We start from the raw sequence: 27849 nt of genomic DNA, 5'->3' as shown, positions 1-27849 counted from the left end.
AGTGTTATTTAACATGAGCGATTACTACCAATGTCTTTTCTTGGAAACTACGTAGCCTAACATTGCTCAATATAAAGTCTTCAAATATACGCCATTGAGGCGCATGAAAGCGATAAGTACATATAACTACCATGCTTTCTTAACTCCAGCATTAGGGGAAGTTGATGCGGTTAGCACTACGCTTCGACCGCTTTTCAACTCGGTAAAGACCCGGTATTCAATTTTTAAGGGATTAATTTGACCACTGAGTAGTTCTGAAGTTGTGAAAAATGAAAATTCCTCCTCCGCCCGAGCTAAAACTCGGGCTTTTCCATTCCGTATTTTGTCGCCCTATCTTCAGGCTATTATTAGAAGTACGTGCAGTTTTTTAATATTACCTATTTGTCAAATCTAATATTTTTAAGAGAGTATTAAAGAACAAAACTTGCAATAAACAAATATTTCCTTAGGAAGCAGAATCTGGGGTTTCCAACCGTGTCGTCAGATTGTGTGGTCTGGGCAGACAAAACACCAACCTGGATGATACGATCCTAATGATAGATCTCACTTTTCACTTCGGAACTTTGAAGGCAGTCATTAATTGAAATTAATTTTCACAGAGATAAAAATGAAACAGTGGGAATAAGAGGACTGGATGCTATTAAGTCATGTGTTACAATAATATGAACGATATATTCATATTTATCTTAAAAATATGCATGTTTAAGTCTGGATTCATGTAATATGCTACAGCAGTCGAAATATGCAGATATATCGACGGTCCAGTTCAAAAGAGAAACAACCCAACATGTAAAGTTTTCAGAAACTTGCACTTTAAAGCTTTATGTTCCTATTAAAAATCAAAGGATCATTGAAATAAGTCCAAATTCTGTTAATGATGTATACTGTAAGTTTCAAATTGGAGTATGTTAATTGGATTTTTCATAGCAATATGAAGCTTTACAATTCAGTTTTCACAAAACTTTAAATTTTGAGTCGTTTCTCTTTTGAACTGGCACGTCGACTTGCACTGTAACTTCGCATACGGATTTAGAAGAACGTGAACATCGGTCCCACCTTGCATTTTATAATGTGTGAATGAAACATGCATTCGCAAATAAGTCCGATATCTAATCATTATAGGTTCCAAAATCCAGATTATATGGCGGGATGTTAACGCTTCCACCTTTACAAATAATCGGCATTAGTATCATTAGAGATATCAGTCCTACGAGTTTGCCACCTTTACCCCTGAGAAAATATCCCTGATACCCTTTTCTGTAAGAAAATGAGTAAATTCGAGAATCGTGGTACAACCGGAATGATTACTAATGGAGAATATCCATGACCCTATGGAACCCGTGATCTCATGGTTCATATCAAGTATCTGATAAAATAATTTACATGGTTAAATAATCCAATCTATGCTCATGTAAGATTTTAAAGATCGAACTTTAAATCCAAATTTAATCTTAATCCAACATCCAGATTGCAAACCCTTCTACAGATAAAAACGGTTAATTTTACTATATTTTATAGAATTGAGGTACGCATTTGGAAAGTGCACATCTTTCATATCACAGTCGCCGCAGATGTCTAATGCATGAAATAATTAATTAAAATGCACATATTTATTATTCTTTCATTTATCCATTCATTCATAGTGCTGTGTCCAAGGATAGATATTTCATGACAAACCCAGTCTTCTCCAATCTTTCCTATTTTCTGCCTTCCTTTTGTCTCTGCATATGACCTATTCATCTTAATGTCGTCTATCATCTGATATCTTTTTTTGCCCCGAAGTTTTCTCCCGTTCACCATTCCTTTCAATGCATTTTTCAGTAGGCAGTTTCTTCTTAGTCAATGGCCCATTCAATTACTTTTTCTCTTCCTGATCGGTTTCAGTATCATTATTTCTTCACCCACTCTTTCTAGTATAGCTTCATTTTTTATTCTGTCTGTCCATTACACACGCTCCATTCTTCTCCATATTCACATTTCAAATGCTTCTAGTCGTTTTCCTCCAATTTGTCGTAATGTCCATATTTCTGCACCATAAATGCCACACTCCACACAAAGCACTTCACTAGTCTCTTTCTTAGTTATTTACAGAGATGCTTATTTTTCTATTAAGAGTTTGCTTTGCCATTGTTTTCCTTCTTTTGATTAGCCTATAATAATAAAATTACAGTATTATATAGCTTTTTAAATAATTACCTTGTTAGGAATACTTCGAGACTTTCACAATGTTTAACGTGGCGCTAGGTTTTTTTTCCTTTTTGTTTTCATTTTTTCACTGTATCGAGTTACGTATCAGCTCCATTATGAGAGAAGACAGGCAAAAGGAAAGCTACTATTAATATGTAACCAAGGACAATATTCTTCAGGAAAACAACTACTTTATTAGTATCGAAACCAACAGCAAGATCCGCTTTTTTCTATCTTCTCTGAGAATGGAGTCGATATGTAGCTCCGAAGCGTTGAAAGATCTTACACCTGTGACAGGATGCAAGAATCGACAAATCTCGAATTAATGATAAAGTTCTTTATAAAACAGTTTTGCGATTTTACGTCAGAGCTTTAATTTGTGTCGCGACCTGTGGTTTCTGTAGTGAAAGCGTAGTGATATCTTTGACATCTCTCGTAATTGGAATGTAGAAAATCAGTTCAAAATATGACGACGTTAGGGAAGTTTCTTTGAAAGAACTGAAGAAAACAGGGATTTTTTTCAGTCGGTATTACCAAAATGTAATGTTCATCGGTGACAGATTGACCAACAGTCACCGTCAGTGAACATCCCGTCTACGTAAACTGCAGTTTCCCCTTCCGTCCTCCCCTGCGCTCATTATTTCGTCACAGTTACTCTTCGACTCCCACTACCTCCTCACCTTTTTCCTTGTTGTGGAGGTATATATAGTATTCCGTTTTTGTAATATCTTTTCAGTATCGCCTCGTAGTGATCTTCTCCCTCCACTCCGTCTCTCTCTTTCAGCTGTCCACACTCAACCTTCGCTGAATTGTGTCGGTGCAAGTTGAAAAGTTGTGCAGGTTCAGTAAGAGGCTGACCACTTCATCAAGTGGTCACCAGCGTGTGTGCGAATTCAGGATTAACATAACATTCGCGTGCGTGGAGTACAACGCGGCGGCTTTGATAACAGTGTAAAAAATACTGATAAAATTTACACCGACTGCGGAAGTGCGAGAAAGTTTAAACATCTTTTTAAAATAAGACAGTTTTTGGAAATAAACTTCGGTGAATTACTCCTCTACAATTTCAGTGCCTTCATGTCAACACTTGTCGAAGTAAGTAAATTACAATAACCGTGTATGATAAATAGATATAAGGACATGACACTTTTTGTTAGATAACACCGATCTTACATGTCAATATGGCATACTGATCAACATTCCATTTTCTATTTCGATTTGCGCAATTTCGTTTATTTAACACATTATACGAAATTAAGCAGAAGAAATTGTAATGAAAAAATAAATTTTGAAAATTTTACGAAAATACACATTTCAAACATACACGATACGTAAAAAGTGCCTTTGAGTAAGCTACGTCAATCTTTCTGGCTGTTTATGAACTTCGCTATGATTTCTTTTATTGCTGTAGACCCTAATCTTTGAAATTTTCGATATAGAAATTACGCTCCTATTACCAATAAAAATTGGTTAAGAAATTTATTGAAAATCACTGCAATAATTATATATTACAGTATTACTATCAAAATTAGATAGACCTTGGCTTATATGAAATGTTATTAATACTTGCTACAATTTTGGCAGCGATTTCTCTTAATCAGTTGCACGCATTTTCTTCATATTCTGTAACTACGGGCGAATTCATTCGGAAATTGTGCATATTAAGTATGACTTATTTATAGAATTAACGAGTCGTTATTTTGAAAGTAACATAAAATGATGGTTTTTAAATCAGCTGTAACGAATTCATTTCATACTTTATTTTTTTTCTATAAGATGAGATTATAAATAAAGTGAAAACCTGTAAACAATGTCTCCAAAACGCTTTCTCAGAAAAAAAATAATCATTAGGCCTATTTAGACCTATATAATTGCACGTTCAATAAAAAACTTACAGTACTCAAATAAAAATTTCAGAGCTTAAAGGTACATACCTACACGAATTACATCGGAACATTTACGTACCCATATCCATTATGAAAATAGGGAAGAAAGAAACTTCATTTTTAAATAAAAAGATATCCTACCTTCGGAATTAAGATTCTTACTGAAACTATAATGCATAATTAGTGTAACTCTTTTCGTTATCAAAATAAAATATTTTTCTGTGAGAACTTCACTTTCCTGTAGAAGTCGCACATAATGTGTCAGAAAACGTCTCTCGTCGCACATAATTTAAACACCAGTAAAGATCCCAAGATCATTTGGAAATTTCTTTGTGGAAGGATTACCTTCATTATGCGCGTCTAATACGCCCTCTTTGTATCGCAGGTGAATATTCATCATTTAATATTATTTCGCAGCTTACCCTTGAACTATATGCTTCAACAGCACTGCTGGTTACTTAACATGTAATTAGCATCTTATTATAAACAGATTAAGTTTTCAAACCACACCATTAATTACTAGAAGCCTGTTGAGGAAATAATCAAAATATTATTGCTGAATATCTCAGATTTATGCTCAAAGTAATGTTTATGGTGACTAACAAATCACGCCATAGGGATTAAGGATCTTGCGACATGATACTCGGTACGGATACATTTATATCGAAATTGACTATTTAATTCCAATATTTTAAAACATTATGAAATATAGTTTATGTAATTGTAGTACATTTTATAGTTTATATAATATATTTTATCATACGTTGCCCATATTACCGGTAGCATACCTTTTGACACGGAAATTGGTCGCTGTTCAGAGACCAAGTCCTACCTCGTAATATCTCGGGAATCATCGTGTGTACTGTTTACACGCGTGCGTTTTACATAGAGAGATTCGAAGCCTGGTCTTTGGAACGAGAAGAAAGAGCTCTACCGCTAAGACATAAAGGCTTCGCAGGGAATATGTCGCTTCGTGATATACAAATATGTCGCTGCTACGACTGGACTTCATTCTCAGATCTCGGTCTGTAATTTTTCCTCGTGTGCATCGCGCTCTAGCCCGAACGACACAGACAAATTCACGCTAAAGGAGAGCGACAATTTTCAGTTCAAAATGTGTAGGCCTACATATTTTGTTCCGGTTAATGATATCGAAAATGTTTTTCTTACTTCAAATCTTAAGCGCAAATACTAAAAAAACATCTATCAGGTTGTCAGTATTTAGCATTACTGTTACAGTTTAAGACAGCGGTCATCAATACAGCGCACCTTCGGGCTAGCGTCTCTTATCCGTGAGTAAGTGACTGTACTATCGTGCTTCCGTGACTGCTAGCGGGTATGCTTTCCCGCTATCCCTTCTGCACGAAGATGCATATTGAGATACAATGCTTATAGGCTACGTTATCCATTTCAGCGAATGCTGACGACCACTGGTTTAAGACTTATACGACGTCCAGTCCTAGAGAATAGCTCTTGGTTTTCAATGGGTTTCCGCCATTCTCTGCCTTTTTAATGATGTAGACGTTATGTAGTTTCGAAATGTTCTATATGTCTACTACGTCTATGATATGGTGCCAACACCCAATATCTCGCACAAAGATTATTGTTCTTCACCAAGAATGAGTGTTCCATGATCTATGAACAAAACAAATCAAATTGCTGAAACTGAAGTATGAAGTGTGAAACAGATATCACTAGGCGAACTTTCAATTTTAAATTTCATAAATGACTGTATTGCCATTTTTACTATGTAAATGTTAAAAATATAGCCTATTCCAAATTTCGTGCCCTATAGTAGTCTACATAGTTAAAAAATACATAGGTACACTAAAATTTATTTTAGCATTTATTATTCTCTATCGAAGCTTTTCAAGTGATGATATGGATTCAAAATTTTAAAGCGTAGCCTAGTCTTAACACTGACATCGGTACTAATACTACTTCGACATCAACATCGATGATAATATGGACATTTTTATTCAGATATCAACATCGATAATAGTATGGATACATATTTTCAATATAAACGTCAATACTGGTAACGATATTGTTCTTCCGACAGTAACATTAACAATAATTTTATTGTATCTATATTTCTTTTAAACACCAGCGTCGATAATGAAATCGATATTTTTCTTCATACACTAGCATCAAATAATTGTATCGATATTTTTATTTCGATAACAATATCAATGCATCGGTACTCTTCTTCCTACAATGGTCTTCTGATATTTTGTTAGTATTGTAACAATCGTAATTATCACGGTATATCTTTTGCATTAAGAAATTTTTAATGTAGTATATTTTATTATTCAATGCCTTCATTTTCAAATTTTATTATCATTAGTATATAGGCTATTTACTATGTAGTAAATAAAATTGCCATATCCTATTATGTCTATGATTTCGGTGTTCGTTTGGATAATAACTTATATCCATAAACATATTCTTTTCACTTATAACCAAGAAATTAAAATGCTGCGCTTTATGAGGTTCAGAACTAGGCTTTCTTCGACAAATTTTCAGTCGCTTTAAATATTTTGTTTTGCACTATGGGAATGTCTGTCTGTAGTGTTTAATTCCATTACAAAAGTAGATTCTATAAAATTAGAAAGCATAACGGAAATTCATGCCCCTATGTTCCTTCAGATTCCTGTGCAATGACCGCAATATTGGTTATTAATGTTGTGATAAGCTTAATGCTTTGTTAGTGTCAAACTTTGAATTGCCAAAGAAAGGATCTGAATATTACATTTTCTTCAAATTATCCATGGGAAAAATTATATACAAATTAATGTCTTAGCAATGTCAATTTGAATGTCGTTAAGTAATGCATAAGATGCATTAATCTGTTCTAGATGAAAATTTCAAATCTTTTCCAATGTCCAAATTTTTACAACTGGTAAACTCGGGCCTTTTTACGTAGGCCTAAGATATTTTTTTCAAATACAAATAACGTTTAATCAACTAATATTTTATTTTATTTTAAAGTAACCTACCGATAACAGAACCTTTTATTGCAAACATATTAACACGTTAATAAATTAGGCCAATGAAGGTAAACTAATATTACTGTATACAGAGTGTTAAAAAAAAGTATCTAATATTTTAGAAGGTGCTAGTATGCATCAATACAAGAAAATAATGTCTAATAAACATGGGTCCTGCAACACATACTTTCTGAGATCTGAACACCTGTTCATAGAAGGTGTTCAATGTGACGAGCATTCATGGCAATGCATTCCTCTGCCCCTCTGGCCCTCGGCGTAAGGAATCACGCACTCTCTGAAATTTGTTTTAATACGTTAATAAGAAAGTCCTGATAACGACCCCAGTTAATCTCTGTGGTAGCACGTATGGCTCTATTAATCTATCGCCAAGAACGACTGCCATAAGTTGATTGAGAATCGGTGCTGATGCCATGTTTCTTCAACTGCGTGGGGATTTACATCAGCCTATTACGAAAATTCACAACACCATCTCTGCTGAACCCCGCTCATATCCGCAACCAGACTTTTGTTTACAGTATTCCTTGCGACGTATCATTATTCCATGCCAAGAGTGTCAACTACGGTATGATTATCTGGTAGTCTGCTGTATTGTAGGTCATAGAAATGCATTGACATAAATGGACATCACATTGAGCACCTCGTATGAACAAGTGTTCAGATCTCAGAAAGTATGTGTTGTAGGACCCATGTTTATTAGACGTCATTTTCTTGTTTTGATGCATACTAACACCTTCTAAAATATTGGATACTTTTTTCTTAACACCCTGTACATAGTAGCAGTAGCAGCAGGAGCAGCAGCAACAGCAGCAGTAGCAGTGGCACTTGTCCGATTTAGAAGATTAGCCCTAATTGTAGTAATATTATATTTCTGTGTTTGAGGTTTAAAATAATTAGAAATTTCTGGACACAAAATACAGAACTAATTTCCTAATAATATATATTTTAAAACTACTAAAATAAAAATTCTTATATAAAAACTGAATTATATTTTCAGGCGAGCAGTGAAGCTTGATCCAAAATACCTTGTGCAAGCTCAGAAACAAAATTTGGGCTACCTAATTTTATTAAGTTCCGGATACAAAGCATTGCGCATGTGCAGTAAATAAGAGCGCCTAAATGTATGCTACTTGTGGACAGTTTTGTGTAGTTTGTCACCTACATAGAGGAGGACTGTTATCAAGACTCGGTCCATTTTTTAATTCCGTATTTGTGTAAAATGAGTGACTTTTACAATGCTTAGTAGTATTGATTTATCTTGCATTTTATTACAATTCCAACTGCACTGTAAGCTCGGCTCTTTGTGATTATGACTCAACTTACGGAGAAGAAAAAAAATTGCAAACAAGCGGTCTCGGTTCGTTTGAATGTAGCGTCCCGGATTTTGCCTGAGGAGGTCGAAAAAACGAGAAAATCCCCAGCCTACATAGCATGCCTCGGGGATTGGGTTCCTGACCTGTGAATGCCAACACAGCACGTGAGTGTGCCGTTAACCCGGTGTTAATAATAATAACACATGGTTAAATTTGCATGCGAACAATACATTCTTCTCTTGGATTCATTTAGATGCATCAAGATAGTTTAACTTACCAAGTGCCTACCGAACAACCTGATACTGTAATACTACGGCTGAACGACAGGTAACGGATGTGGCAGAAGCGCCAATTCTTTTAGAAAAGGTGCAGCTTTGACTTCCATCGACAGTGAACTATAAAAACCTGCAATGTTTTGAAGTTTAGATTTCCTTATGTCTTCATGTGAACAATGAGTGAGAAAAATAGTTTATCTTTATAAATCTTTATAAATGAGAAATTCACGTGGTTGAAAGACGATCATTTATTTATTTAGGTATTTAATGTTAGTAAATTACAAATGAATAATATAATATAATATAATATAATATACAAACTAGCCCACTCCTAAATGAGTAAAACTCATGCTCAGGAGGGTATGCCAATACAAAGAAAATAAAATTGAGTGTGAATAAATTACATATAAATACACACATAAAAAATCCATGACACTACAGCCCTGAACGGCCAAGACCGACCAGCCGGCTGTTGGTCTCAAATCTACATGCCGAAACAGAGGTGGACGATCATCCAACCAGTATGGAGGTATCGTGTGGTTAGCAAGATGATCCCCCAGCCGTTATAGCTGGTTTGCGAAACCGGATTTTCGCTACCTATCGTAGCTCCCCAAGTATATCACGATGCTGGGTGGGCACCGGTCCCATACAATGGCCGAAATTTCATGAGAAAATTTCTTCTCCCATGGGGACTCGAACCAGCGCGCATTCCGCAACGCGAGTCCTAGGCAGGATGCCTTAGACCACGACGCCACGGCGCGGGAATAAATACACACATACACATATATAAATACACAAATATAAATCATTCTTATCAACTGAGGAGATCTGCCACATTTCTTTGGGAACCTTAAAAATATTTCATAGATTTCTTTGACAGGAAAATATTAATACGAGATATAAGGAAATCCCAATGATTGCATATACGTCAATTCAGTAATTAAAGGAAGAACATACAATATACAGTATCGGAAATAAAAACTAGCCCGACTCTTGAAGCTCCTTACAGAGAACGATTCACACCACAATGATTTAACAACGGTTTTCAACCCAGTATTATTTGAATAGTAACAAAGGAAGGCGTTTCACAACTAATGCAAAAAGCACGAAATTAATCTGAAAATAAGATTAAGTTAATGCCTATGGGTCATTAAACGAACACGATATAGTACGAAAACCTCGATTATGACAATTCATCACAAGCATTTCGATAGCTGTGTGCTAGTGTGCTTGTTCGCAGACTACAAAGTTCAGGGTTTGGATACTGTTGAGGAAGGAGCTCTTTTATTCTATTAATTAGCCCATGTAGTTTATTTTACCAGCATTCTTTTTACGGCACTATTTATAAATATTCATCTACTATTATGAACAGATCAATTTTCATCCAATCTTTTCAAGTGCTTTTTCGGATTACGACAATAATCGAAGTAAACTCAGAATATTCATTTCTTTTCTGGAACTGTACTTTAAGACTATATTTTATTTAATATTCACTTGCCACTTCTCTCACTCCGTTTTTTCACCTTTCCGTTGACGGAACTTGAGAGAATTTTGAAGACGAAAAGCTGAAAATGTACTTAATCCAATGAGTGAGAGAACTGTGTGATAAAGCTCAAGGCATATTGAACAGAGAAAGGATCGAGACAGACAATATGGAAAACTATGAGGTACGAAGTGAATGTCTATGTTGATTCATATTCTCACAACAGGAAGAAGAGAACGGATCAGAGAGTTTAATCCTGGGAGGTAGATGACGATGACAACAATCAAGCTATTATTTCATAACTGACCTGCACTTGAAGATAACATCGTTAGCCTGAGCAGTATTTCCAAAGTTCGTGTTCGCGAATTATGTCAATCTTCTTTCTGATGTATCACTACATCTAATTCCACACTAGCTGAACCGCTAATCAAATCAAGGACAGTCAGTAATACAAGACGACCAGCTTTGCGTTGTAACTCTTTACGTAAACAGTTCCGGAGAAACGGACACCGACAAAGGCGATTTATTATTATTATTATTATTATTATTATTATTATTATTATTATTATTATTATTATTATTATTACTATTAGGCTACTATTACTATTATTATTATTCAGCCATTCCAATTGTCACGGATGTTACATTTTTACTAATTTAAAACTCTGTGTATTAAAAATGAAATGACTTTTGTCAACTTTTATTAATAGAATCAATTTAGAGGATCAGTATCATTTTACAGAAGAAAAGTTATTGAGTAAAGTTTATTATTATTGAAGAAAATAAAGAAAATGTTCCGTCACGGATGTTACAAGATTTGGGAACTCACTTCACACCTTATTAACAAAGAGTGCAAAACACAGGTCTCTGTCTCAAACAAAAAGAGATTCATTCTCATAGTATCCATGTGAAATCTATGCAAATCTCACGGCATCCACTTAGTTCACAAAAACCTAATCGGTAAATATTTTATAGCTGTTTCTTACATGTCACAGATGTTACATTTTGTCACGGATGTTAGAGATGAGTTAATGTCCATTTTTCCAGTTTCAAAACAACTGTGCCATTTCTAAGTCAAAATATTCACATGAACAGTAAGAATGCTAATTTTTATTAACCCAAACTTCTTAAAATAAATGACAGAAAGAATATAGTAGAGAGTAAAATGTTCCTTGATCCTGGAGTTCTGGAATTGACAGTGCAGGCTCTCAAAATATTTCTTCAACCATAGTTTCTTGAAGAACATACATTAAGAGCTGATCTCTCTGAGTAAATGCTGCAAACTTTAGAGAAACAAAAAGTACCTATTACCTAGCCAAAATCACTTAAATTCAATGCTCATAAACTTGTAAAATATTTTCCTTTTGAAAATAAAACATTAGAGTATTTATATTTAGAGCCTTATCTGTGTCTCACACTAATAACAAAGAAATATTTCTGAAAAAAAAAAATCATTGGAATTGATTGCCAGTTTGTCTGGAATGCCTGTATTATTATTATTATTATTATTATTATTATTATTATTATTAACTAATATTTACAGAGTGGTTCAAAATAGGTTTTTTTATTATTTTAACTCAGCTAACATACAAATATTATGAAATAAGTAATAGTGATCGGTAAAGTCTCAGGTTCTCGGAAAAAATATACGAAGTTAAGGTATCTCCTAGAAAGTATGCAACATCTCCTGCACGTTGATCTTCAATAAATTGTCAGCCGATTAAAAAGTAAATTCTAAGAAATATGTGTATATCAATTACCTACTCAAGACACATCTATATTATAATAAAAATGGACTTGCGTTCTTTCTGCAAGCATCTGAAAACAGTTAGTACTTCAAGCAAGATTTACTGGCGCAGTTATGCGCTACGGAACGGCACTCGAGCTCCGAAGCTGCGCTCGGACGTGTAATTGAATTAGGCTGATTACCTGGTTGGTTGTTGGGTTTCCCGAAGTTTTCTTCTACTGCAAGGAGTTAATCCCATGGAGAATCCTCAGAGTTATTTTGCCGAAACACTATTTGCTATCACCAATTTATTGTCTCGTAACTAGCTGAACTCGTAGTTGATATAACGTCGTTAAATAAAGATAAAAAATCTGATCACAGTACACATTCAGATCTATGTAAGCACAGTCTGCTTGAATTTAAGGTCTAGATGATTGTGATTCAGTCTCCACACTCTAAGCGATTGCATTATTCACTATATTAGAATATTTATAATTTCATTTCATTATTGTATTCCATTATTAAAATGGAACAAGTGAAGAGTTAATAATCTCTTGCGAGATGAGATGAAGCCGAGGATTCTCATAGATTACCTGGCATTTGTCTTACGGTTGGGGAAAATCTCGGTAAAAACCCAACCAGGTAATCAAGCAAGCGGGAATCTAATCCCAGCTCTGGGTCAACAGGCAAGCGAGTCTGCCGACTGAGCTACGCTGATGGCTCTATAAGAATATACAATGTCATAATAAGTTGTTGAATTCTACAAAAGAATATACAACACATAGCAAGAAGTTGAACTATACCATAATATACAATATATTATAGCAGATTAATTCAATTTCCAAACCTAAATAATTCATCAGTCAAGCCATGCAAAATTATGTATATACAGGGACATCACTTTATTTTTACCAACATTTTTAACATTAACCTGACTATACTCGGAAACACTGTTGCCCCCTTCCATTAAAGGAGTTTGATGTTACTAGTGCAATATGTAAACAAATCATTTTACTAGGTATAGGAGGAGAGAAAAGTAGTGTATCCATTTATGTTGTAGAGAAATACGATATTACGATTTTCAGTTTGATTATCACTTTTACGGAATTTATCAAAATACAGTAGAGTAGTAACATTTTTTTTCTAAAAACTCAACTTTTCAGGCGGCTATGTTCGTTATGTAATGTCTACTTTATTTAGCATATTAATTATTGATGTTAACATACAATATAGAGAGTGCATTTAAATTGAGGGGGTCATAAGTAAAGGACTTAAGTGCACTTAAGTTACTTTTGAGAAAATGGGGGTTAAATATTTAAGCTTTCTTAAAACCGGTGACATTTTTATTTAAATTTTAATGTGTGATGCGATTAAAATATCCCTTTGCCACTAAAATTTTAGATACTTTAGCTTACACTGGATGCATTTAACTCATGTTATTACAAATGTCACTAGCATTCCTTTGCTTCTAGCCACCTCAATTCAAAATAAGCTAATATGAATTTTTAAACAAGTTGCTGAAAATGGTTGCCGTTCATTACAATGCAGGCTTCAATTCTTTACACATATTATTAAAAACATTTTGAATCATATCCTCTGAAATTAATTTTATCGTTTCTTCAATATAATTTTTTAGTAAGATATTATTAATATAGGTTCTTTCTTCTATAGAAAACGCAACCATATTTCTGAAACACTCTATACACTGCAGTGTTTACTTCACTGCTTGAAGACTTCGAACGCAACAGCGGCCGTAAGTTTGTGTGTCTGACGGGAGCAAGGACATTAGTGAAGGGGTGGGAGTGAAGTACATTCAGAAATGCAGGTACAATAAAAATGCAAGTAAAAATAAAATTATGTCCCTGTACAAGCAAGCAGACAAATTAAATTTATAAGCATAAACATTTCATCAGTTGAGCTATACAAAAATATGCAATACATAGCATATTATTACGTACATATTATTATTATTACCATTATTATTATTATTATTATTATTATTATTATTATTATTATTATTATTGTAGTAGTACCAGAAACCAAAGCAATAAATTCAAGAAAAATTTAGGGACGCCCAATCCGAACATTACCACGGATATATTATTTTACAGCTAGTAAAAGAAAGCAACAGCTTCATAACACCGAAATTCCCGGGACCAGTCAGAAGATAAGCATTTCCATTGGAACTTCTGGGAATAAATTCTGCCTATTGTTATAATGTGAGGCTGCTATAACACTTCATTCCCATTTTGTAATTTTGTAAACATGGTGGAGGAGATACGTCGACAATCAATTGGAGATGTTCAAATTAATCAAGTGTGGAAAGTGTATTTTGAAGTATCTTTTCGTGCATTTCCTTTTACCAACAATATGTGTGTGTGTGTGTGATGCCAACCCAATTCACTTGCGTGATTCGGGTACCGCATAATGCGGATAGATGGCAGGACTGTGACCCATTCTCAAGTTGCACATCATTTCGGCGGGCCACGTTATGCATGATGTATGTATGTATTTTTTTTTTCATTTTATTGGGTTATTTTACGACGCTGTATCAACATCTAGGTCATTTAGCGTCTGAATGATATGAAGGTGATAATGCCGGTGAAATGAGTCCGGGATCCAGCACCGAAAGTTACCCAGCATTTGCTCGTATTGGGTTGAGGGAAAACCCCGGAAAAAACCTCAACCAGGTAACTTGCCCCGACCGGGATTCGAACCCGGGCCACCTGGTTTCGCGGCCAGACGCGCTGACCGTTACTCCACAGGTGTGGACTGTATGTATGTATGTATGTGAAGACTTATGCCATTACTACGGTGAGTGTACGTGTAAGTGTTCGTATAAGTGTAGTGTAGGGAATGGACGAGGATGATGATGAAGTTGAGGAAGGGAGAAGGGGAAACCCGATGCCGGCACGTAGCATACTCCTGTCGAATAGCACCAAGGGGGCCGCCAGGCTTAACGTCCCCATCCAACGGACGAATCACTATCAACAGTGACATATGCCTTCCCTTCATATGCACTGCGGAGAGATTTGGGATTTAACCCAGGCATATTGGTGCACAGTTTAGTGATTAGAAGTTGTGCACCGCCATATTTCTTAGTCCCGAGGTAGAAATTTTGCATGAAAATTTCTGACCCCGCCGGAAATTGAACCCGGGCCTGCTAGTCTGGAGGCAGTCACGCTACCACAGAGCTAACTCGGCGGACACCAACAATATGTTTCATAATATATTTTTACAACGGTTGACAGAAGTAACTGGAAGAAATGTAGATATGAAGCACAGAAGCGTTTCGGATAAGTGCTGTTAAGAGTAACGTCGTACAGCACTTCGAGTAATTCCTATAACACACGATTAGTGAGAACATACTCATCAATACTAATAATAAATCTGTAACCAAAATTTTTCTGGTAATTTTCGCTTTTTCAAAAATAATTGGTGTCAACATGTATAATTAATCATCCTGAGAACAAAAATTGCATTTTTGAAATTGTTGTTTGTATGTCTATCTGTCTGTCTGCTGTCTGTCTGTCTGTCTGTCTGTCTGGATGTTTGTTATCTTTTCAGGCGATAATGGCTGAACCGATTTATATTAAAATTGGAGTATAAATTAAGTTTAACTTAAATTTTAGGCTATATGGCATTCAAAATACTTTATTTAATTTAAAAGGGGGTTATAAAGGGACCTGAATAAAATAAATAAAAATATCTCCCTTATTATCGATTTTTATGAAAAATATTACATAACAAAAGTTTCTTTAAAAGCGATTTTCGATAAGTTTTATTCTATGCAAAACTTTGATAGGACTGATATATAACGAGATATACGAGTTTTAAAATGACAATGCGTTTTATCAGAGTCGCCTCAGACTAATAGGCTAGGTTATAATGAAATGAAAACAAATGACTTCGTCTATAACGGACCCTGCACAACAAACAGAAGCTATTCATTTAACACTATTTTATGCGGATATAATTGGATGGTGGGAATATATAAAATATGTTTATCAATATTAACGTACAGAGAATGTCTATATATGAGTTTTATTAGTAAGTCCGTTACTATTTAATTTCCATATAGATTTGTGTTGTTTATTTTACAAGTACTGAATTACTGACATTTAACAATGTTACGCGCCATCATGGCTTACATTTTGTGTCTAGCCCAATCTCATAGATAAACGTTATTCAACGTTAACATTTTTATTAGTTGTACATTAAAGGTCTTACTAATAAAAACTCTTATACAGACGTTTAACTGTCTTATACTTACACAATGAATAGCTCGTTTATAAGTCGTCTGTAATTCCTTACTAATAATCACTACATAGGGTCATGCATAACAGTACAACTGTTACACAGCTACGTCATAGTTTCGTCATTATTACTTCATTACGAAAGGTAATAGAATAACTGAGGTTCACTACTGCATTCGAGAGTGCGCGTTAGTAAGTATCGATAGTACAAACTGGGTCTCATCGATTACCACGCTATATTTTGGTCAAAGAATATAGCTACAGCAATATTATTGTAATTATTATGTGCTCTTTGGTTTGTTCTTCTGTGGTTACAAGGCAACCATCATCATAAAATGACAATCGATACGAACAGCTGTTAAAGGGGCGGTCATTTTTTTCCTCTATTTATTCATTCATTCATAGTGTTCTGCCCAAGGGCAGGTCTTTCACTGCAAACCCAGATTCTTTAATTTTTCCTGTTTTCTGCCTTCCTCTTTGTCTTCTCATATGATCCACATTTATTAATGTCATCTATCATTTGATTTCTTCTGCCCCGAACTCTTCTTCCATTCACCATAAATTCTAGTGCATCCTTCAGTAGGCAGTTTCTTCTCAGCCACTAACACAACCAATTTTTCTCTATATACAACCTTAAACAAAGGATTTCGTGTATATAACTACTGCAAAGCAATTCCCATCTTTATTATAGGCCGTTTATACGTGTACATCCATCGCTTACGCATAATTTATTAATAGCGTTTTTTGTGCCAACTCTACATAAGTCTCGTATAAAAACTAAACACGGTTTATTAGTAAGATCGTTATTATATGAAGGGTTCAGAGCCATAGTGGATCAAGCGCCATTTATTGAAACCGGAGAAAGCAAGGGTTAAAGTTTACCATAGTTTAATAAAGATTGACATATCATTTATTTTTAATGTGTATACTTTATATTACTTGCTATATGTTTCCATTTTAACCATTGTTTTCTACGGTTTTAGTAAATGGCGCTTGGCCCACTATGGTTCTGAATCCTTCATACAGTCTGTATGACGCCCATATTTGCTCTCGCTCTCTCATCCGCAAGCTTGTTCAGTCATTGCCGCATGCATTCACTCAATAGTTCACTTATAACAGGTTCCAAAGTGCATGAAATGTAATATTGTTAGGCCTACTGATTTTTTTCTTTTAAAGTTATCATGTAAATGATCTTTGCTGAAGTCCTTGCAGCCTGTATATACATCAAAACATAGATTCGTGTTGGTTAAGATCTACGATCTTGATATCTGTCATTACGTTAGTCTGTGCCTTATAATTGCTAACATGAGAACCGTAGACTTAACAACGCTCTATCTACGTCTTTTACGCTCGCTGCAAATTGCAACACCCAATAGATTGGTAAGCAATGCTTTATGCAGTAGATCCGTCTTTGCACATTCACGCTTTGAGTGAATGAAAGCGGCTGTCACTGTTGAAGTGCGACTTTAAACTATGGAAAGTACAGTATAATATAATACATATTTAGTTCCGTCATAAGTTATCAGTGGTCTTGCGAGGTGGTCTAGATGCACTAGAAGCAAGAACACGTCAACGACCACAGCAGAGGAAACACCTCTCTGCACGCTACCGACTCAAACACGGTAATGCATAGCTTTGTTTCAAAATCCTTGAATCTGTCGTTTGTTATGCAACGACGCCCTTTCTGTCCTCCAGCGTAATGTGGTACTTTATGACCTTCCTAAACCAGTAGCCTTAGTTGTGTCCCATAATTTCTTGCAATTTTGTATAATTTAATGCTAAGTAAAGTTGTTTCAATAAAAAAAAGTTTTAGTCAAGTGTGACCTAAATGCTCGCTTTTCCGGATATAAATCCAGTCGACCCGGGTTCGCTATGAGGCAGTGCACAAAAGAACTTGTCTGTTGTACAGGAACTAGATACACGTCTTTTCTTCTGCTGTCCCCTAGGGTTACCACCTTCAAGCATTGGCTGAGAATTCATGTATAAAGGGCATATATAACAAGTACGAAGTAATGCGTGTTCGATTCAGATTTACAGAAGTATCAAACTGGTATGCGTGAGACAGTCATAAATCCATTCAGCATGCACCTTTGTTTTAAATGGTTCTTTTAACAACGCTGTAACAATTACGCAGTTATCTAGAGTTATTGCAATGAATGCTAATGTGATGGCATTCTGTAGAGAATTCATCATGGAATTACCTAATATTCTTCCTACAGTTGGAGAATGTCAGGTAATACATAGGTCCAAGCGAGATTCGAATTCACGCCCGAGCGCAACCTCGGAGCACGAGTCTCGCTCGCTAAATCGACAAGATGTCAGTGGCCACTACTACTCCTTATTTACTTACTTACAAATGGCTTTTAAGGAACCCGCAGGTTCATTGCTGCCTCACATAAGCCCGCCATCTGTCCCTAACCTGTGCAAGATTAATCCAGTCTCTATCATCATATCCCACCTCCCTCAAATCCATTTTAATATTATTCTCCCATCAACGTCTCGGCCTCCCCAAAGGTCTTTTTCCCTCCGGCCTCCCAACTAACATTCTATATGCATTTCTGAATTCGCCCATACGTGCTACTACTCCTAACCAAGTTAATTAATAAACGAGTAGATCCACGTGAAATTTCGATGTAAGTTTACTGCGTTAACTTTCTATATTATTATTATTATTATTATTATTATTATTATTATTATTATTATTATTATTATTATTATTATTATTATTCATAGAGGGTCTCCATGGTGGTCTAGTGGCTAGAGCGCTAGACTTATAATCCTCTGGACCCGGGTTCTTCGATCCCCGGCGTACTCCTGATTTATTACTTGTGTTGAGCAAGCCCGTGGTCAAAGTAACACAGGGTTTTTCTCGGGAACTCCGGTTCCCCTGTGGCATCCCAACAAATCTCCATTAGCATTTCATCTCATCGCGGTCATAGCAAAGACCAGCTTCGTAAAGCGCACCCTGGGCAACGATTCTGTCAGTAAATTGCCCTACGCAATTGACTTCATATGGGTAAATGACGAACGGTCAAGTATCCGCCATTAGTTTAAATAAATAAATAAAAATATATTGATAGCAGTTTTCATTTTGATCTAAGGAAATCGTATCGTAGTTGCTTTCTACAATAAGAATCAAAATACCAGCGTACAGTGACGCCCACAGTGTGGATAAAAAAATAATGCTACAATGTTTATTGCGTTTTTCTACTTAATTTAGTTTTGCCTTTTGCCTCTGTCGTAAATGAAATCAATGTAACAATTATATTACACAATTCCAGTTTTGACGTTGTAACTATTCTAGTGAGAAAATTAAAAACACATTAAGAATGTCACAAAAACGTAAAGCAGTCGCTGATGTAGCTGAGTGGGCAACGCGCTTGCCTGCTAATTCGGCGCTCGGGCGTGGAGTCAATTTCCGCTTGGACTGATTACCGGCTGGGTTTTTTTCCGAGGTTTTCCCTAACGGCAAGGAAAATGTCGGGTGATCTATGGCGAATCCTCAGCCTCATCTCGCCAAATGCCATCTCGCTATCATCAATTCCTCCGACGCTAGATAACCTAGTAATTGGTATAGCGTCGTTAAAAATAACAAACAATTTGAATGAAAAGCGTGGCATAATGCCACTCCGTCAACTTGTGGCTATATAATTAAAAATTTTGTAGCAAGTTAACAGTTTGCTCCACGAAAGGTGTCAGGTATAGGAACATGAAGCGATCGCAATACGTCCTTTCACGTAGTCTATTAAAAGTAAAATAGCACGGATTATATACTTACGGCATAGTATTAAACAATTTTGCAATGAACGAAAAATAATTTTTATTGATATTGCGCCCAAAAATGTCTGCACGAAACTGCACTTTCTATGGCTCAGTCGGTTAAGGCGCTTGCCTGCCGGTCTGAAGCTGCGTTCGGGCGCGGGTTCGATCCCCGCTTGGGCTGATTACCTGGTTGATTTTTTCCGAGGTTTTCCCCAACCGTAATGTAAATGCAAGGTAATCTATGGCAAATCCTCGGCCTCATCTCGCCAAATATCATCTCGCTATCACCAATCTCATCGACGCTAAATAACCTAGTAGTTGATACAGCGTCGTTAAATAACTAAAAAAAATTAAAGTTTGTAGTTTAAAACATATGGACACGGTTATTAATTATTACCATCAAATAATTATTTTTTCACCCAAAGGGTTATTAGATTTAGGTAAATGTGTAAATAAGCAGATAAAATAGAATTTCAACACCATAAATCGAACATAAATTGTCATCGAATAATTAATGTTATAAAAGTGTTATGGGAGCGCACGGTAGCGTCACGGTTAAGGAGTCAATTCCTTATGGAGTCCTGGATTTTCTCTATTGATCCTTTCGGCCATACTATGACCCTGGGGTTTAACAAAAATCAGTACCATCGGTATTTCCTTGGAGATAATGGCGGAAGACTCTAGGATTGACATGCTGGTTGTCGTAAAGGTGGAAGCCTTAACCTTCTGCTACGCTGCGGTCCTTCATGGCCTGTAATGGGGTTGACTTTACTTGATTTCTTTTTTGAAAGTGTTAACAGTCAAATCATGCTCTGCATCTTTTAATAAATTTTATTCATAAATGACATGAACATTTTCAGTAACTACAATATTCAATTATTGAATTTTTAGATTCGCAGTCAGTAGTGTTAAATAGTGAGATTACTTTATATATTTCATGCCAAAATAATGGACGGTAAAACAGAATGCTGCATGTTTTGATTACCTCTTCCACATGGACAGTTTGCATTGCCTTCAATATATATTCTATGGATATATTCCTCAAATTTACCATATCCTGTAAGGAATTGTGTTAGCACAAAGTTCGAAATTATGTATAGGCATGGACACATTACACTATTTTTCCCAGTTTTTATTGGAAGCACAGTTCTTTTTGTCAAGTTCATAATAATAAAATTTTATAAAAGTTCTTAATTAAAACAATATATACAGTAGATTATACTAACTATAACAGATATCATTATCATCATCCAGTTATTATTATTATTATTATTATGTTATTTAACGAAGCTGTATCAACTACTAGGTTATTTAGCGTCGATGAGATTGGTGATAGCGAGACGGTATTTGGCGAGATGAGGCCGAGGATTCGCCATACATTACCTGGCATTCACCTTAAGGCTGGGAAAAACCTTGCAAAAACCCCAACCACATAATCAGTCCAAGCGGGGATCGAACCCGCGCCCGAGCGCAACTTCAGATCGGCAGGCAAGCGCCTTATCCGACTGAGCCACGCCGGTGGTCCCATCCAGTTCCATATGGGACCTAGCGATGCTCTGCTGCCTTAGTAAACCCAAGTCATATTACTAAAGCCCGCCTACCTATCAATGTGTAATTCACATTTTTTTAATCATCTGGACTACGGCATTCTTTCGGCATGTTTTTTTTTTTTCATTTGTGTTTATATTTGTTGAGAAATTGAGTGATTTCTGTCATTTTAAATTCTTTTAAAACTCATTTACTTCTGTTCCTGATGATATAAGCGTGAGTTCCATTTCGCTAAGTATTATCTTCTACTCTCGGATCGAGGTTTCGTTCCCACATAAGTTGACTTGCCAAAATTTTGTATACTTTTAGTATTCCATATAATACGTCTTGTCTTCTAATGAAAGTTTAATAATCGAATTTAGTAACACTAGTGACTTTGATTTAACTCGTCTTATATTTCCGTTTATACTATTTCATTTTCATGAAAAATATTACACCCAAAATAGTTTAATCCGCTGACAAAAAATAACACTTTCAATAAAGACTCCGCTCCTAATTTGTTAGTTTTTTAGTTTGAAGGCCATGAACTCAGATTTTTCGTTAGATATTCCCGTAACATACATATATCTACAACTGAGTTAAGTAAATGTAGTGATCTCTGAAACCCGTCTTCAGACATGACCAATAAAACTTATCCCATAGAAATAATACTGTCTAGTTTCGAGATTGTTTTTGTTATGACTATTACACTTTACTACGTTTTGACCAATAAAATGGTACGAAAGGATGTGTTTCAACCAATCATGGCTGTTTACTGCTACAATTTTATCACTTCCCTAGCATTTGTTTCTTTGTTTACCAACATTTCAAACTGCAAATTCTTTACGGTACTATAAAACATGCTTTGCGATCGTCATTTGTTTCCCGCATAGATAGTCAATTGAAAATGGTGGCTCCGTTCAAACGTTTTGGTGAAGCTAACATTAGTGAAATAGAATTTTAGTAAGTCAATTAGGCCTAATACCTATTTTATTGTAGGCCTATTTATTGTAGGCCTTGTAATCTTTCTATATTTTCTTCTGTTTTTAGCACCTTCCTACCATTTGTTTCTTTGTTTGCCAATATTTCGAACTGCAAAACATATAAAACATGTTTTGTGATCGTCTTTTGTTTGCCGCATAGATAGTCAACTGAAAATGGTGGCTCCGTTCAAACGTTTTGGTGAAGCTAACATTAGTGAAATATAATTTTAGTAAATCAATTAATATTTTATTGTATTAGAGTACTTTATTTCTTCCAATCATTATATACTTTCTTCTAATTGTGTAATAGTCAATTAAATCCCACGCGAGTTTTGATTTTCTCTAGATAAATCAACCTCCAGTGAGATTACTGTTAATAATATAATAATAATATTAATAATAATAATAATAATAATAATAATAATAATAATAATAATAATAATGATGATAATGGTAATAATAATAACGTTAATAATAATAATAATAGTAATAATAATAATAATAATAATAATATTTCCTTGCATAGGCCTATATTATAATCACGTAAATAGATTTACTTCCTAAAATGCTATTTTCAAAACAACAACATTAAACATTTTTCTGCTGAGCTTAACTGCGGTTCATAGTTTTACATTTCACATGAATGGGATGTTACACGAACTCAGATATAAAGAAGAATACATATTTATTACACCAGAGTCCTTGAACTTGAAACAGAATCTTCGAGAAATGAACATCATTACGCAACATCACATTCGCATAGGGCAGTGTTCAGTCTTTCATATAGCATAACATTATGGGCATGATTAAAATGAATTTGGATTCCCGTACAAAATTCCCAATCCAGTATCCTGAATGAAAATTTTCCGGAAAGGAAAGACTCCCAAATACAATATACCGAATACACATTCCCGAATACTACTTTCCCGAACGTTAATGAACCCAAATGTGGAATGTTGAATTTTAAAACTGGGCATATTCAATGCAGCTTATCCAATTTCAAACGAAAAATTAAAACAAAAAGAAAAGCGGACATGAATATCTTCACATTCAATTTGTGGGGTGTCTTTTAGTACACCAATAATAGTAACAAGTTGGGTAAATAAATTGGAACTATTTTAAAAGTTTAATCAATGAAATTGATGTAAAATTCTTAGCATAGTTGGTAGAGCGTTAGCTGAGAGTTCGTGAGATTGTAAGTTCAAATCTTCGTGGAGTTACAAAACTTTTTGGTTTACAGACAATATGTTTTATTTTAATATTAATAAAACTTGTTTTATTCAATTTTACAATGTTCAAAACAAAAGTGAAAATATTTTAAACATTAGTATTAACGAGAACTAAGTGTGGCAGTCATATTCAACTAAATTTCTTGGCTTAATATTTTATGAACATTTGAATTGGAAATCATACTGTTCACACCTATTTCAGAAAATGAATGCTGTCTGTTACCAAATTAGAAATGTGAGATCTTGTTGTGTCATAAAACCATAGTCATTTTATTATGCTGAAGTAGAATCGAGATTATCATATGGCATATGCTTCTGGGAGGTGTTAATAATCGTACATCGTGTAGGGAATATTTAAGAGTTTTAATATTTTAATAGTTCATGCTTTATATATGTTTAAGCTTATGGAATTAATACATTCTAATAAGAAACATTTTTATTGAAATAGTGATTTTCATTATTACACACTCTTTTAAGGAAAATGTTGATATTCCAGCACATCGATTGACAACAAAACGTATATGGTCTATGGCTTAAACATGGTTTACCTCATGAAATTAAAAATACGAATGATTTAAGATATTTTAAAAGATACATCAAAAGAAATTTAACAAACCTCTGTCCCTACAATTTAGATGAAATATACGTGTGGGTTTACATTGGTCCTAATTTATTGTACTGTTTTCTATTTTAGTTATTGTTTTCTGTTTTAATTGCTCTCTCTCTCTCTTTTTGACAAGTCCTATGTTTTTAACTCCTTTATGGACAAATAAAAATGAAATGAAATGAACCATGTCGAACATTTCATTAGTAACTGCACATTTTGCTTTCTTTTCAAATATAGGCCTAATTACTGGGTTATCTGTTGCACTATTTGCAACATAACTGTCATCTAAAATAAATCGTCCACCTTGCAATATTTTGGTGTAGGCTACTGTTCAGGGAGAAAAGTCTGATCTGCGAAGGACACTCTTCCACAATTTCTTTCTTTCTTTTTTTTTTTAAATTTTATCTCTGGAAAAAAATACACAACTCCTGGCAACTTTGCGTAATTGATTTCTAATCAATTGACCCAGATTTAGTTCTTGATGTTCATGGAATGCTTCTAAAGATTAGCTTTAACAATCTCCGCTTGAGCTGTTTCTCTTATTTGGTGCATGTGAGTATATTGCTTTTATGACCCTCGTCCGGTGGTCACACAGAATTTACACACTCTTGTTGGCGCAGTCATTAACATGTCAATAAACCTTACTTCCAGGCTCACTTTTACTTTCGTTGTGTGTATATTGGAAGTGATTGTATAGGTAAACGAATTGTAGTTACAAAGCAATTACAACAAAAACTGCTTATACCAATAAATCGCCCAACTTTCACTCTGATAACCTTCTTTCAGCAAATTTCAGGAATGACCATTCGGGGTGTTCGAGAAAATTGTTGGGAATGTGAGTGTGTAACAGAGATTGACATCTATTTTGTATATTTTTAGCTTGTATATTTTAAATTTTAATTCTGGCTATTGACATTTATTTAATATTATTTCAGTTTGTATGTAGCAGATTTTAGTTTGCAACAATTTTATTACTTTTAGTAACTTTGTATAACTTCTGTCTGTAAACAGTAGGTTGTAACAATCGTTTTCAGATATTTTGTTATATTTTGGTTAGAAACTTTTTTTACAACATTTTGAGTGTGCAGATTATAGAACTACAAATATGAAGTATGAAATATATTTTCAAACAAATAGATACGAGTAATTAAATTGTAATACAATTCAATAAAGGTAGGCGTTCACTACATCGCACAGTGGTTCCAAATACAAATCTAGCAAGACAAAATTAATAACTCTCCTCGTTTCTAACAGATTTTCATAAAATTTTGTATACAAGTTACAAATGGCATTTTTCATTTGCGTGTAAACTCTGATTACGATTGGATAAAATAAACCACCCTTTTACAGGGGTTGAATTTTTAAAAATTATATTAATTTTACAAAAATGATTTTCGCAGGGATTGGAACGAAATCACAAATTCATTATATACTTTCTATTAGATATTAATGTGTGAAAGATGCTAAAAATACACAACAGTTGTACATACTGAGTCAAATATCATTTAATTTTTTTTATAAAATAGCCTACATATTAATACATTTTTAACAAAACTGCTAACTCTGGTTAAATAAACCTACATTTGAAATATTTACAGATATTTGAGAGAGTTGTAACTATTAATTTTCAAACACCATCATCTTGATCATCATCATCGTCATCATCATCATCGTGATCCTGGAGCAGTCTCAATAGGTGTACATCAGAAGATACACTTTTTCTAATCTTTTGGCGTTAGATACGAAGACTGCTTACCATTGGGCCAGAGGAAATTCCATCAAATCCATCGTCGTATCGGCTCTACAAAATTTGCGCGCGTGATAAGCTTGTTCCCTGAAATTCTTGTAATCTTTATATCGGACTTCTTGGGGTTCCTCGGACATCATCCCAACTGAAGTACGGCTTCCTTTATCAAATGCGCACCATGGGTAAGTATTTTATGCACACTTTGCCGCATGTAATGCCACTTATATTTCTGGATGTATAATTCTACAGTGCCCAAGCAGTATTTTTTCAAACTCTCCAATATTAATACTGTACCCACTGGCGATTGTTTTAAGCAGTGGTCGGCAAAGATTACGTCATATAAAATGCAGCCCGCAATACACAGCGAAGGGGAATGTAGGAGAGAAGGATATCCAGATTGCTTAACGTTGAATGAACAAGTGTTGGCTAAGGGGATGTAAATCATGCCTTACCCCTCCCCCCTGCTTGTATATTCGCGAGTTACGAAATGACGACCACTGGTTTTAAAGATGGTTCCAAATCACCGATCAAGCCTTCATCTACGCCAATAGTTTCTGATACCAAACCTGGATCTTCAAAGAACCTCCGCGCGCTAATCCCGACATTAGTCGTACCAAATTCTGGTTTGGGAATGTCGACATAAAGTCCCATTTCTTTACGTAAGCGATCTTGTTTTCTTTTCTTTCATTCATTTTCGTGACCCTTTTTGAGTAAAAACTTAACACTTGCTTTACCATTTGTGCTGCATCAAGCCTGTATGTTGATCTCAAATCCATTTCTGCGACAAGAGCAATCTCTTCAACCGAGTGTGTTTCCAGCAAAGGCTTCAGCTTCCTCTTCTGACTTTTCTCAGCACATTCATGAAACGGCTTTTGTGGACGATTTTTGTTTTTTCTTTGCTAGACACAGTCTATTTAAAAAAAAGTCATTTTAACACAACCAATCCTAGTATTTCCTTAAGAAAATTGTTTAATACGTAGAGGCAATTAGTCCATTGCTCTGTGTTTCATTCAGAATTCAGCACTTTTTTCTGGACTAATTTACGATCATCTCCTTCAGAATCTCCTAAACCATTTTCATTAATACATACTCACACACACACACACACACACATCGGATTCTCTAACAGCTGTTTTATTTAAAACATATGTCATACGGCATTGACATTGAAAACAGAGGAATTTTGAGGTTAGGTCTATTAATTCTGAGTGATGGCGAAAAAGAAATTGTAATTATTTCATGCTTATTAACTGAATAGGAAGAAACGAAACAGATATTGGTTACATAATATATCTCGTTGTTTTTATGAAACCTTCTATGCGACAACACAGAAAATAATTTTTCATGAGAAAGAAAAAATTAACTAAGAATCAGTAGCCGTACATAAGGAACATGAAATAATTCAGTATAAAATGTTGGTGGCCAGGTAATAAAAGGAACAGTTATCCTATACTATTTGCAGATGACACAAATATCGTAATTACAGACAACTTTATACACAACTATCAACAATATACCCTTACTAGAAACATCAACAACCAATTTCTTGGTCTGCATATTAAAATAATACATTAATCTGGAAAAATCATATTAAAGAAATAACCCCCAAACTTAGCTCAGCATGCTTCGCAATTAGGTCGTTACAATTTCTAAACACCAATGTCTTAAAGACAATATATATTTTGCCTATTAATCATGAGTGTTAGCCAATAAGAATTTGTAATAATTGTTTCATGCTTATAATTGGAGAGGAAGAAACTGAAGGGATATTAGTTTCATAATATTTATGTAAGAAGTGGGAATGCCTCAAAATATATAATTATTCGCAATTTTCTACAAGCGAAATAAGTTTTCAGTCGC

At 34.8% G+C, this 27849-nt stretch overlaps 1 protein-coding gene across 1 annotated transcript in view; it reads left to right on the top strand.

The window, feature by feature from the left end:
• Window positions 1-2921: 2921 nt before the first annotated feature.
• Window positions 2922-27849, top strand: part of LOC138700272 (sodium-dependent nutrient amino acid transporter 1-like) — a 127441-nt gene continuing 102513 nt past the window's right edge. The window contains exon 1 of the mRNA XM_069826778.1: window positions 2922-3282. The gene's annotated coding sequence lies outside the window, so the exon portion shown is untranslated. The remainder of the gene's footprint in view (window positions 3283-27849) is intronic.

Source organism: Periplaneta americana, chromosome 1 (assembly GCF_040183065.1).
Source record: "Periplaneta americana isolate PAMFEO1 chromosome 1, P.americana_PAMFEO1_priV1, whole genome shotgun sequence".
In the NCBI taxonomy this organism is placed as follows: Eukaryota; Metazoa; Arthropoda; class Insecta; order Blattodea; family Blattidae; genus Periplaneta; species Periplaneta americana.
This window is presented reverse-complemented; position numbering and strand designations above follow the sequence as displayed.